General features: G+C 35.9%; 1 pseudogene; it reads left to right on the top strand.

The window, feature by feature from the left end:
- The first annotated feature begins 10,257 nt into the window (after positions 1-10,257).
- Positions 10,258-10,357, top strand: LOC128044007 (uncharacterized; annotated as a pseudogene).
- The last annotated feature ends 3,394 nt before the right edge of the window (positions 10,358-13,751 follow it).

Here is a 13,751-nt window from a genome sequence, read left to right on the forward strand (position 1 = left end):
AGAGATACCAAGGGAATATTTCATGCAAAGATGGGCTCGATAAAGGACAGAAATTGTATGGGCCTAACAGAAGCAGAAGATATTAAGAAGAGGTGGCAAGAATACACAGAAGAACTGTACAAAAAAGATCTTCATGACCCAGATAATCACGATGGTGTGATCACTCACCTAGAGCCAGACATCCTGGAATATGAAGTCAAGTGGGCCTTAGGAAGCATCACTACGAACAAAGCTAGTGGAGGTGATGGAATTCCAGTTGAGCTATTTTAAATCCTGAAAGATGATGCTGTGAAAGTGCTGCACTCAATATGCCAGCAAATTTGGAAAACTCAGCAGTGGCCACAGGACTGGAAAAGGTCACTTTTCATTCCAATCCCAAAGAAAGGCAATGCCAAAGAATGCTCAAACTATCGCACAATTGCACTCATCTCACATGCTAGTAAAGTAGTGCTCAAAATTCTCAAAGGCAGGCTTCAACAATATGTGAACCGTGAACTCTCTGATGTTCAAGCTGGTTTTAGAAAAGGCAGAGGAACCAGAGATCACATTGCCAACATCCGCTGGATCATGGAAAAAGCAAGAGAGTTCCAGAAAAACATCTATTTCTGCTTTATTGACTATGCCAAAGCCTTTGACTGAGTGGATCACAAGAAACTGTGGAAAATTCTGAAACAGATGGGAATACCAGACCACCTAACCTGCCTCTTGAGAAATCTGTGTGCAGGTCAGGAAGTAACAGTTAGAACTGGACATGGAACAACAGACTGGTTCCAAATCAGGAAAGGAGTATGACAAGGCTGTATATTGTCACCCTGCTTATTTAACTTATATGCAGAGTACATCATGAAAAATGCTGGGCTGGAGAAACACAAGCTGGAATTAAGATTGCTGGGAGAAATATCAATAACCTCAGATATGCAGATGACACCACCCTTATGGCAGAAAGTGAAGAGGAACTAAAGAGCCTCTTGATGAAATTGAAAGAGGAACGTGAAAAAGTTGGCTTAAAGTTCTACATTCAGAAAACGAAGATCATGGCATCTGGTCCCATCACTTCATGGCAAATAGATGGGGAAACAGTGGAAACAGTGTCAGACTTTATTTTTTTGGGCTCCAAAATCACTGCAGATGGTGATTGCAGCCATGAAATTAAAAGACCCTTACTCCTTGGAAGGAAAGTTATGACCAACCTAGATAGCATATTCAAAAGCAGAGACGTTACTTTGCCAACAAAGGTCCATCTATCTAGTCAAGGCTATGGTCTTTCCAGTAGTCATGTATGAATGTGAGAGTTGGACTCTAAAGAAAGCTGAAAATGAATGGATAAGAAAGCTGTGGTACATATACACAATGGAGTATTACTCAGCCATCAAAAAGAATACATTGGAATCAGTTCTAATGAGGTGAATGAAACTGGAGCCAATTATACAGAGTGAAGTAAGCCAGAAAGAAAAACACCGATACAGTATACTAACACATATATATGGAATTTAGAAAGATGGTAAAGATCACCCTGTATGCAAAACAGCAAAAGAGACGCAGATGTACAGAACAGACTTTTTGACTCTGTGGGAGAGGGAGAGAGCGGGATGATTTGGGAGAATGGCATTGAAACATGTATAATATCATATAAGAAAAGAATCACCAGTCTAGGCTCGATGAAGGATATAGGATGCTTGGGGTTGGTGCACTGGATTAACCCAGAGGGATGGTATGGGGAGGGAGGTGGGAGGGGGGTTCAGGAGTGGGAACTTATGTACACCCGTGGTGGATTCACGTTGATGTATGGTAAAACCAATACAGTATTGTAAAGTAAAAAAATAAAATAAAATAATAGAAATAAATAAATAAATAATAAAGAAAGCTGAGTGCCAAAGAATTGATGCTTTTGGACTGTGGTTGTTGGAGAAGACTCTTGAGAGTCCCTTGGACTGCAAGGAGATCCAACCAGTCCATCCTAAAGGAGATCAGTCCTGAGTGTTCATTGGAAGGACTGATGTTGAAGCTGAAACTCCAATACTTTGGCCACCTGATGGGAAGAGCTGACTCATTTGAAAAGACCCTGATCGTGGGAAAGATTGAGGGCAGCAGAAGAAGGGGATGACAGAGGATGACATGATTGGATGGCATCACCAACTCCATGGACATAATTTGAATAAACTCCTGGAGTTGATGATGGACAGGGAGGCCTGGCATGCTGTGGTCTATGGCGTTGCAAAGAGCTGGACGTGACTGAGTGACTGAACTGACCTGAACTGAATGCTTTCTATAGCTGCCATCTTCTTTCCATACTACTTGAGTTTTTATCTTTTAGTCCTCAAAACAGAATGTGGTTTGTAAATGTTATTAAAATTTTAGGTAAAATAGGAAAAGATCATAGAAAAGTGTAGATCGGGGAATAATTAAAAAATGAATTGATTAATTACTATTTTTAGAAGCTCCTTGGCCATATGCCAAAGTTGGCTATCTCCCTCTATTCCACATTTTAAACTCTCAAAGTGCTATCTCCTCAACATACCGGGAAAATTTTTAAGTATTCCCTTCCTTTATCTGCAGAGTAGTTTATCTCCACATTTCCATTCAGTGGGGATAATAATTCATTTGCTAATATGAAACCAGTGTAGAATAATGTCAAATTTTTCGATATTTAATTTCTTATGATGAATTTAATTCCTTAGGTCTAAAACTCTAGTAAAGCAGGAAATGAAGATATATTAAAACACATTTTATTGTCTCTTTGCAATCTTAAATTTTGAAATTAAAAGAACAAGACAAAACACCTGGTACACAGTTTTATAATTCTACAGCCCCAGAAGTTGTTAGTGGGTTTCTCCCATCACTTTTATATATAAATTGTGCCTGCAAATAAAGATTAATTCTCCATCTCAAGGCTTCACCCACTTGAAGAGTTAGTGTATATCCTTTGCCAATTCTGTTCATATTAATCTCATAGCTGTTTTTCCATTCCTTTGCTTCTAAGCCACAGAATATTATCATCATGTCCATAAAAGTTAGAATATTCTCTAAGTGGATACCTACTCCAGTGTCCTATTCCACACAGGAAGCTGTTAAATGTAATACAATATTACTGTTCACATATTTCATAACTGAGATTCAAACATACAGTTGGCTTATTGTAAGCTGAAGGAGAAAGACAAGAATTTTATCCTCTGATTCCTTGCACTGTGCTTTGACTCAGTAGACTCAGTGGATTCTAGTTCCTTCCCAGGTTTTGGCATTCCTTTGTTAATCAGAGATGTGTTTCTATCCAGTACTTTCCTTCTACTGTACTTTCTGAAAGTCACAGTGGTTCTGCATGCTTGTTTGTTTTGTTTCTGCACTGTTAGCCTCTAGTAAGTTTGGCATCATGAGTTCTAAAACAAATTTCAAGCCACTTTCCAGATGTCTTTCCTAATAATATAAGTCAGATTAAAAAAAAAAAAAAAAGAGATAGTCAATGCCTGATCCAGAGTAAGCTTGACTGGTTACTTACAAAAAAAAAAAAAAAAAAAATCCATATATTGCTGATCAATATATTGCTTCATACTTAAGGTTCTTTTAAGAGGACAGTAAAATCATTTTCTCTCTTTTCTTTGCTATTGTGTTTGTGTGTCATAGTTTGTATGTAATAGTTCTTATATTCAACTGATTGTTAGCCTTTTTATACTTAAACAAACAAGCAAGCAAACAAACAAACAAACAAAAAAACCTTAGAGGTTCTGGGCTGTACTAGGTGCCAAGCAGTAGCTTACATAGTAAGAAAGCATGACTTACTACATGATCAGAAGCCCTTTCTATGGAGATAGCACAATGGCTGAGCCAACTGACTTTCTAGTAGAACTGCCTAGGTTCAGATCCCAATCCTACCACCTGCAACACCCTGGGAACACAATTTTCCCATCTTTTAGATTTGGGATCATAATGCTTACCTCAAAAGAGTAATTGTAAGAATTAAATGAGTTGATATATGAAAAAAAAAAGAGTTAGGAGAGTGTGTTGGACACATAAGTCATCTTTGAGTGCTTAACCATCATTAATTCTTATTAATTAGGTTGAAGTAACCACATAGGTTCAATACTACTTTTTAAAGTCTGATATCATTTACATTATAAAACACAAACTCTGATTCTTTTTTATGGAAAAAATCCCCATCTATTTTTTCAACCTCAATTCATTCATTTCACAAGTATATATTAAGTACCCAAGTGTCATGCATTAGAAGATATACCAGGGATATTATACTGACCAAGAAAGCTAACCTCCCATGCAACATTAGTTCTAGAGAAAACACAAACACATATACAAACAAAATGATCAAGAAAATACATAAAGTAATAGAGGTGTGGAAAATAAAATGGGGTGATTCAATAGGTGGATACAGGGGCGAGGTCATGGTAGGGAAGCTGAGCTCTGAGAAAGAAGATTGTTCTGTGAAAACTAAGTTGACTACTTTCCAGCAGAGGGAAGAGCTGGTGTCAAGGAGCAGAAAGAAGGCCACACAGCACGGGGGGAGGGGAGGGTGGGATGAACTGGAAGAGTAGCATTAACATATATATACTACAATGTGTGAAATAAGGTAGCTAATAGAATTTTCTTATAACACAAGGGTTTCAGCGACACAGAAGTTGTGTGTGGCAGGAACCAAAAATGGGAAATGATGTAAAAGATACAATAAGAGCCAGATTAAGGCTCTAAAGATTATTTAGAGCCTTGTAGACACTGGTTGAACTTAGACTTTATTATAAATGAGATGAGAAGCCATTGGAAGGTCAGCATGAGGAAGGATATGGTCTAATTTATAATTCTAAATAGTAACCTTAGCATCTGGGCAGAGAATGGAATATAGAAGAGAAAAAAGAGGAACACAGAGTTGCTGAGAGGCTAGTCAGGTGAGAGATGATTCTAACAGTGGAAATGGGCAGATTCTGACTGTATTTTAGAGGTAGAGCTGCCAGGTTTGGGATGGATGTGAAGGTGGAGATGAGAGATAGATGGAGATTAAGAATGATTCTGGGTTTTGGCTTTCAAGCTATCTGGGTACTGATTTATCGAATTCAGAACTTAAGTATAAATATGGGGGAGAAAATCAAGTGTTCTTTTATGGTATTTTATTTTGACCGCATGCACTGAATAATGGATAGTTATATTTTTATAACTTGGAACTCCATTTAAAATTTCTGTTTTTAGTCATCTAAAATTTTAACACTGATAAAACTAATTCCAACTCCCCAAAGGGACAAATCCACCTTCCCTTTATTATCTAAATTATGTGTTCCATCTTTACATCTATAACAACTAAAATTTTAAAAATGTCTGCAGTCCATTTTCCCCAATAGATTTCTGCTGAGTTTTAGGAAGCATAGACTCCAGAGAACTACCATTGCTGCTTAACTCTCATGGTACCAAACCCACAAAATGACTTAAAGCAGCATGGAATAAATGAATTTAATTGTGCCAATGATGATAGCATCCAAAACCTATACCTACACAGGAGCTAATAAAATCTACAACTGCTTATAAACTATGTTTCATACAAATTCTTTTTTATTATTGGAGCATAATTGTTTTACAATGTTGTGTTAGTTTCTGCTGTACAGCAACATGAATCAACTATATGTACACATATACCCCTCCCTCTTGAGCCTCCCTCTCAGCCCACCCCATCTGACCCCTCTAGGTCATCACAGAGCACCGAGCAGAAATCTTGGGCTACACAGAAGCTTCCCATTAGCTATCTATTTCACACATGGCAGTGTATATATGTTAATGCTACTCTTCCAGTTCATCCCACCCTCCCTCCTACTGAGTCCACGTGTCCATTTACTTCACTCTGTATGACAGACTCATACCATTTCTTAAACATTAAATAGTTCTCATTTCATATGAGTCATTTTTCTTCTATTTTAGGCCTTCAAGAATACAGTCAACTCTGCTATTGTTTGGAAAATGGGGATTTGTTCTGATACATTTGATATAGTAGGGACAATTTGAAGACAAGGAAAATTTAATGTTTGCTTCTCCACCATTTTGTCCATGAATCACACTGGATGAATGCAGAAAACACACCCAGTTGATCCAAACTACACAGAAATACATAAACACACTCAAACATCTGCCAGCTACCTCAGTTCACCAGCCTGGGTTATGAGCCACACCCATTCACATCTGTTATTAGAACTTGCCATCTGATTTCAGATAATTCTCATTCTACCACTTCACAGTAACTCGCAAGCTACAACCCTTCTGACACCCACAAGCAAACATCAGGTTTTATTTCAAGGTGAAGCATTTATGTATTTCTTAACCACTTAATATGTATGAAACAGTGCTACCATTTTATCAGATTTCTAATTTTTTGTGTGTCATTGACAAAAGTTCTGAGTGTTATACAGCTAACTGATTTCTTCCTTAAGCCCTGGAACACACAGAGCAGAACTGGCTATACTGAAATATATATTTGAAATGTAAATTCAGTCTTTCTGGGTTTAGTTTTTAAAACTAAGCAAACATCTAAGATCATCAGGATGATTAGAGAAATCTAATTATAGCTTCCCTGAATCATAGAGTGTGTTTAGTGACAAGACTTACAATGAAAAGCATTTTATAAGCTTAAGAAACACAGCTTTCTGACTGGATACTATATGTCAGGTGTTATTTCATTCACAAAAGTATGTTCATCTCTATTTTATTTGAGTGTTTAATTTTTGTATTCTCATCTCTTTTTTCACATTTCATACTTACTCATAAAAGAGAAAAGTAACTATAGAGTACTTTTAATTTTTAAAGAAATAGATGACTTATGATGTGTGGGTATGTGTCTGTGTGTGTGTGTTGGGTATAAATTTATAAGTGTAACCTAAATCTATCCTCAAAGAAAAGAGTAATGTTGCCTATTGCTGCTACTGCTACTGCTAAGTCACTTTAGTCATGTCCCACTCTGTGCGACCCCACAGACGGCAGCCCACCAGGCTCCCTCGTCTCTGGGATTCTCCAGGCAAGAACACTGGAGTGGGTTGCCATTTCCTTCTCCAATGCAGGAAAGTGAAAAGTGAAAGGGAAGTCGCTCAGTCGTGTCAGACCCTCAGCAACCCCACGGACTGCAGCCTACCAGGCTCCTCCATCCGTGGGATTTTGCCTAAATGTTGGCTATTAATAGTGAAAAGAACAGAACAAGGGGAGGAAGGGAAGGCAAGGAAAGAAATTTTATTCTTTCACTCTCCAAGAAGCCAAGAAAACCACTGCTTGAAAAAAATAATTGAGACTGGAGTCGAAAAGCCTTAGTATTCATTGAAATACTATGAAGTGCTAATAAGCCAGATATAAAATTTTGGCCTCTTTTATGAATAAAAGATAAAAGAACAAAAGATGAACATCAAGAGTCTTGAAGACTAGTTCATTCTGAAACCCTTGAGCTTTAAGCAGGTGTCTCTTCATGCTGTTCGTAAGTAGCTTGGTATGTGGGTGTGTACCAGACAGTCCTGTCCACTAGGGGCTAGACTTTCACCAATAAACTGCTTTCAATTACAACACTTACATAAGGTCCTATTTAAGCAGCATACAGACAAAAAGTTTTTTGTTTTTTGTTTTCTGTTTTTTGGTTAGTCCTGAGATGTGTTTCTCATCTGAGGTAATTTTGTTGAGTCATAATTGACATACAATATCACGTTAGTTTCAGGAATACAACATAGTGATTTAATTTTTTTATGCATTACAAAGAGATCACCATGATAGATCTACTTACAATCTGCCCACCTACTGAATTACTATATTATTGACTGTATTTCCTGTGCTGTACATTACATTCCTGTGACTTACTTATTGTAAGGATGGAAGTTTGTATCTCAATCTTATTTACCTATTCCATATATCCCCCAGCCCCCTCCCCTCTGGCAATCACTGGTTTGTTTTCTGTATCTGAGTCTTTTTGTTTTGTTTTTTATATTCCACATATATATGAGATCATATGCTATTTGTCTTTCTCTATCTTCTTTCACTTAACATAATACCCTCTAGGTTCATCAAGGCTGTCACAAATAACAAAATTTCATTTTTTATGGCTAAGTAATATTCCAGTGTGTTTGTCTGTATATCTGGTACAACTTCTTTATCCATTCATCAATTGATATATCTCTGATCAGTTTAACAGTTCCAAATGAATTTACTTAAATATGTATATTCTCAAATAAAATACTACTTCCAGAAGTTTATATTGTGATATTAAAATACTTTTATCATTGAAACATTTGTTGTTTCCCTCTTTTTCATCTACCAGCTTTATGATAGTCTTCGACCATCCTGCCTTAACCATGCTTAATTAATATCAAGTAATTAAATACTTACAGTGTGCCATTGTTATACAAATGTATTAGAAACAAAAGTAGATTATAAGTGTTTCTAATATTTTTTAGGATTTCAGTCATTTATCAAATATTTATTCAGTTATTTCTGAATGCTGGGATTTGAGAATGACATTTGGGGGGTTATATTTTCTATCATAGTGAAAGTGAAAGTGAAGTCGCTCAGTCGTGTCCGACTCTTTGCAACCCGTACACTGTAGCCCACCAAGCTCCTCCGTCCATGAGATTCTCCAGGCAAGAATACTGGAGTGGGTTGCCATTTCCTTCTCCAGCAGATCTTCCCTACCCAGGGATCGAACCCAAGTCTCCCACATGGCAGGCAGATGCTTTAACCTCTGCACCACCAGGGTGTGAAATCTAAATCAGAAAGATAACTTTTAAATTTAAGATGTATTTATTAAATTTCTATGGATCTTGCTTTAGCAATATAAAGATAAAGAAGACAAGAACCCTGTCTCAAGCTGGTCAGTCCTCATTAGAGAGACAGGTAAGTAAACAAGGCCCCTCAAAACAATGACCTTCCCTTTGTTTGTTTTAAAAAGGGTGTGTAAAGAACAGGAGTACAATATAATGCCAAGTAGGAAGCAGTTAAGACCCACGGCTTTGCAGTCAGAGATACTAGCTCTGCTGTTTGAGTCTCAGTAGATTTTTAGCCATCCTATTTCTCCTCAGTGAATCAGGAATGATAATTCCTACTTCACAAAAGTAAGTGAAATAATGTATGTAGAATTTTAGATTAGCTCTGGCACACACTAACTATCCATAAAATATTTTTGCTTGTTTGTTTTTACAATAAAGCACTAGAAAAGCACAGGTAAGGTAGCAAGAACAAACCTACCTACTGATCAATGAACGACGGACAAAGTTGTACCAAGAGTCAACCACTTCGGATGTTCATCACATTAGAGTTTTATGGTCACATTGAGATAGATAAATATGTATACATATGTGTGCGTGTGTGGATGTATGTGCGTGTATATTTATCTGCAACAAGCATAATTGCTTTATAGGATGGAGTCTATTTTGAAGCTCTAAAATTTGTAATATCATAGAACACTCACAGGAGGAATGAGTTGGCCAAGTTCTGCTGGGGAAGTTCTCACAAGAAGGCATTATGAAATGTCCTTATTCCTCAGAACTTAACTTTAAAATGTTCCCGCTGGAGTCCAATGGAAGTTTTATGAGAGTAAAGGATAGAATTAGGTCTTGTATATTTTTAAAGGGTCATTCAAAAAGGCAAAGACTAAATTTTTTACAGATGGCAGAATAAGGACTGATGCAGTTGGCCAAAACTGACGTTTTATGATTTTCGAAAGCAAATGTTTACTGAAAGAGAACTCTACTATATTACCAATGGGGGAAAATTTTCTGGATGCTTACACTGGACAGCTCAGTTCACATTCACTGCCAAACACATTTATAAAAAAGAAAATCAATAATAATATTTTCCATGGTACCTGTTTTCAACTTCCTCTAAAAAATTTTTGCCCTGCAGTTGTTTTTTCTCAAACACAAGTATGTTTCTGAGGGAAAACATTTTCAATAAGAATAGGATTGTGAAAGTACATGCATTTCAGGAAGCTTACTTTTAGCTTCACAACCTACTGTAAAGGTTGAGGATGATGGATTTTTGCCTGGTATTCTAGACAGTAAATTCAGAACTGATTTTAAGTTCTTCCAGAATGGAGCTCCTTTTAAACTTCTTTCAAAATATAACTCCTTTTTTCAAAGAGGTAGAGGGGTTTCAGAAATTTTTATGCTCTTTAAGATGTTAAATAAAAGTCTTAAAAAACTTTGATAGTGAAAAACCTAGAATATTAAAATCTATAAAATGTGGGTGGGAAAAATTAAAGGTGGTTTGTCACAATATATTTTGGGCTTGATGAATTTTAAAAACTTAGTAGGGAGCACATATACTAAAACTGAAACAGTACAGAGAAGATTAGCCTGGCCCCTGCACAAGGGGGACAAGCAGATTATTTAAGGATTTTTTTTTTTTTTTTACATATATGTAATTAAGATGGTTTTAAGACTGCTGCTTGCATCCTACTGGAGAAGAGTTTTGTTTATTCAGGGAATGGATGTGATATCCACCCTATAATGAATTTAGAGAAGTGCCTAGAAGCACAAATAATAAAGACTGTTATATAGATCTATTTAGACACACACACAAGTTGGGGGAAAAATTGAAATGGTGAGCTCAAATTATAAGCAGACTTACTAATTTCTATGATAGCCATAGTTTATAACTTTCTTCCTTTTTCCAGTAAAGTTGTATTTTTATTTATTTTTAAACACTTTTTAAAAGATTTATTTATTTATTTCTGGTTGCTCTGGATCTTTGGTGCTGCACGCAGATGTTCTCCAGGTGTGGAGAGCAGGGCTTACTCTCCAGCTCCAGTGTGTGGGTTTCTTCCTGTGCTGGATTCTCTTGTTGTGCAGCAGGGGCTCCAGAGCACTGGTTCAGTCATTGTGGTGCTCGGGTTTAGCTGTCCTGAGGCATGTGGGGTCTTCCCTAACCAAGGATGGAAACTGTGTCCCTTGCATTGGCAAGTGGATTCTTTATCACTGAGCCACCAGGGAAGCCCCTAGAACTTTCTTATCTTCTTATTTATGAAGTGGGTGGTTTTATTACTTACTTAATAAGTAGCTTACTTATTAAGCTACTCTTTTGATATGCAGACCTTTAAAACATTCTGTGTCATAGCTGATCATCAGAAAATCAGAAACATTGCAATTTTCTTTCTCAGGAGAAAATAAATACTGTAGGTATTCAGACACCACTTAATGTATGTAAAGCATAACATTGGCACCTAATCTAAGCTCCTCAAATGACCTTCTTCTGTTAAAAACGGCACAAGTCTATATGGTTTTAAAAACGATAATAAATAGATAGTTTGAAGTATAAAATAACACCCCGACTTCTTAGAAAGTTTTGACACTTTCTTATAAAATTATAAATATGACCTTGTTCTCTGTTTTAGAAATTCTGTCCCTAGACTTTTATCAAAAAATAAAAACACATATTCACTAAGCTTTACTCATAAGTAGCAAAAACTGGAAAATCAAATTCCATCAAGAAGGGAATGGACAAATTTTAGTACGTTTATGCAGTGGAGTATTATTTGGCAATAAAAAATATATTGATAGACACAACATGAATAAGTCTAACAAACGTTATGCTTAGCAGAATAAACTGAAAATAAAACACAGTTCCATTAATGCAAAGGACAATATTATATAAAACTAAATCAACAGCTTTAAAAATCAAAAAGTGTTTGTCTCTGGATAAAGGAGAAGATTCATAGGGAAAAGACTTGAAGATACTTTCTGGGATGATGGCAATGTCTGTTCTTCACATGGGTGGCTGTGTGCATTTGTCAAAAGTCATGAAATTATACACTTAAAATGTGCATTTTTATTAGTGATTAATTTTATCTTGAAAAAGAATAAATGTGTATATTTTTAAAGTTTTTTTTTACATATGTCAGGCAAATCAAAAGAAGGAGTTCTTTTATGTGCCTTCCCATTTCACTGTTTGTGAACTTAAGTGGTTCTAATGGCAAAATGAACAGATTTAACTCTGCAACTGTGCATCATTTTTCTAACTGGTCTATTTTCCAGAAGGTAAGCGCTTGCCTTTTTTTAAAAAATTTAAATTGTTTGTAATACAGCACATAAATTGCCATTAAACATGGCAATGCAATGAGAACCTCTAGAAGAAACAGGTGGGATCCCTTCCCATTTTTTTCCTTATGACTTTGAGAATAAATCTCCCCCAAATGACACCTTTCTCCTTCAGACACTTCAGTTGTATATTTTATAACTTTTACATATGTCATTTTTACATGACAGTCACAGCTCCCACCTGGAGTTTTGCAACACTGTCCGCATGTTACCCTTTTTTTTAGAATATGCATGTTTTATTCTGAATAATTTTGCATAATAAAAATGAAAGTATAAAATAATTAACACAAAATATTTTAACAAGCTAAAATAAATCTTGAAAAAAAGCAGAAATGTAATCCATGGCAGAGTTTTCAAAAGTCATATAAAAGTTCTAGAACATCCTTCCAGTTTCACTAACTGAAAGATTTCAAGGTCAAAATGAAATCTCAGGATCAAAGATCTAAAATAATATACTACATCCTCTCTAGACAGTTAATATTGATATTGAGGTATAACAGATGCAACAAATTTTTTAAAATCATGTAAATGGTTTAATAGCCACAGAGATTTTAACTAACAAGCTGAGAAAAACTTAAATACTAACAGATTGATTTTTTATTGACTTGCACATTCATTCATTCACTTGTTTGTTCATTCTATCAACAAATATTTATTGGGAATCTTTTATGTTCTTAGAAGGTGCTAAGAACTTGGACTAGATAGAAGACAAACAGATTAAAATGTCCACTTTTCAACATGAGATAGAATGTTTGATATTGAACCAAAGGTACAAAGGTAAATATAAAATTAAAGGAAGAGTATTGAAATTTTTAATAAGGTACAGGAAAACCTACTGGTAGACATGGATTTTGAGTAAGGACCTAAAAGAAATAACAGAGTTAGAAATGCCAATACCTGGGAAAGAACAGCCCAGATAGAAGGAAAAGCAATGCAAAGGCCCTGAGATGGAACAATACCTGACTAGTTTAAGACGTTGAAAGCAGCCCTTACAGCTAAAGCAAAGAGAAGGAAAGAAAAGGAGAAGGTAAGATCAAAGAATCACTGTGGGCTAGATTACACAGGGCTTTTCAGGCTGTAAAGATTGGTTTTTATAGTGCTTGGGATGCGGCTGCTGAAGGTTGAAAGCAGAGGGGTGACATGGTCTCATTTCCATTTTAACTAGATCCTTCTAGTTTCTCTTTTGAGGACAGAAGGGTGAGGGTCAAGGGTAAAAACAGGAAAGTCATTTAAGAGGCTACTGCAGTAATTCAGATAGAGAAAGCAGTAACTTGGAACAGGATGGAAGCAGTGGATAGTGGAGATAAATGATTGAGTTTTAATATATTTTGAAAGTAGAGTTAAGATTTGTTGGCAGATCAAATACGAACTGTGAAAACAAAAGTCAAAGATTAATGCAAAGTTTTCAGACTAAGCCAAAAAAAAAAAGAGGATATTGATTCCCAATATTCCCAGTTTGGGTTAAGTCCTTGTCATATTAATGGAATTATACCCATTTGACAAGAGGAAATTACAGCATTCTTCTGCAGCTAAGAATAAAACAAATAAAAACCCTTTCCTTGTGTCATAGGATCTCTGAAATTCTTTCACAGAAGTGTTATTCTTATAGCTTGAGTCTTTGAATCAAATTAAATGTAAACTCCATGTTTCTTATTGATCTTTACTAATACATGATTTTAAGGTAGAGTAAAATGACACCTCTCTATG

Source organism: Budorcas taxicolor, chromosome 2, assembly GCF_023091745.1.
Source record: "Budorcas taxicolor isolate Tak-1 chromosome 2, Takin1.1, whole genome shotgun sequence".
NCBI classification, from domain to species: domain Eukaryota; kingdom Metazoa; phylum Chordata; class Mammalia; order Artiodactyla; family Bovidae; genus Budorcas; species Budorcas taxicolor.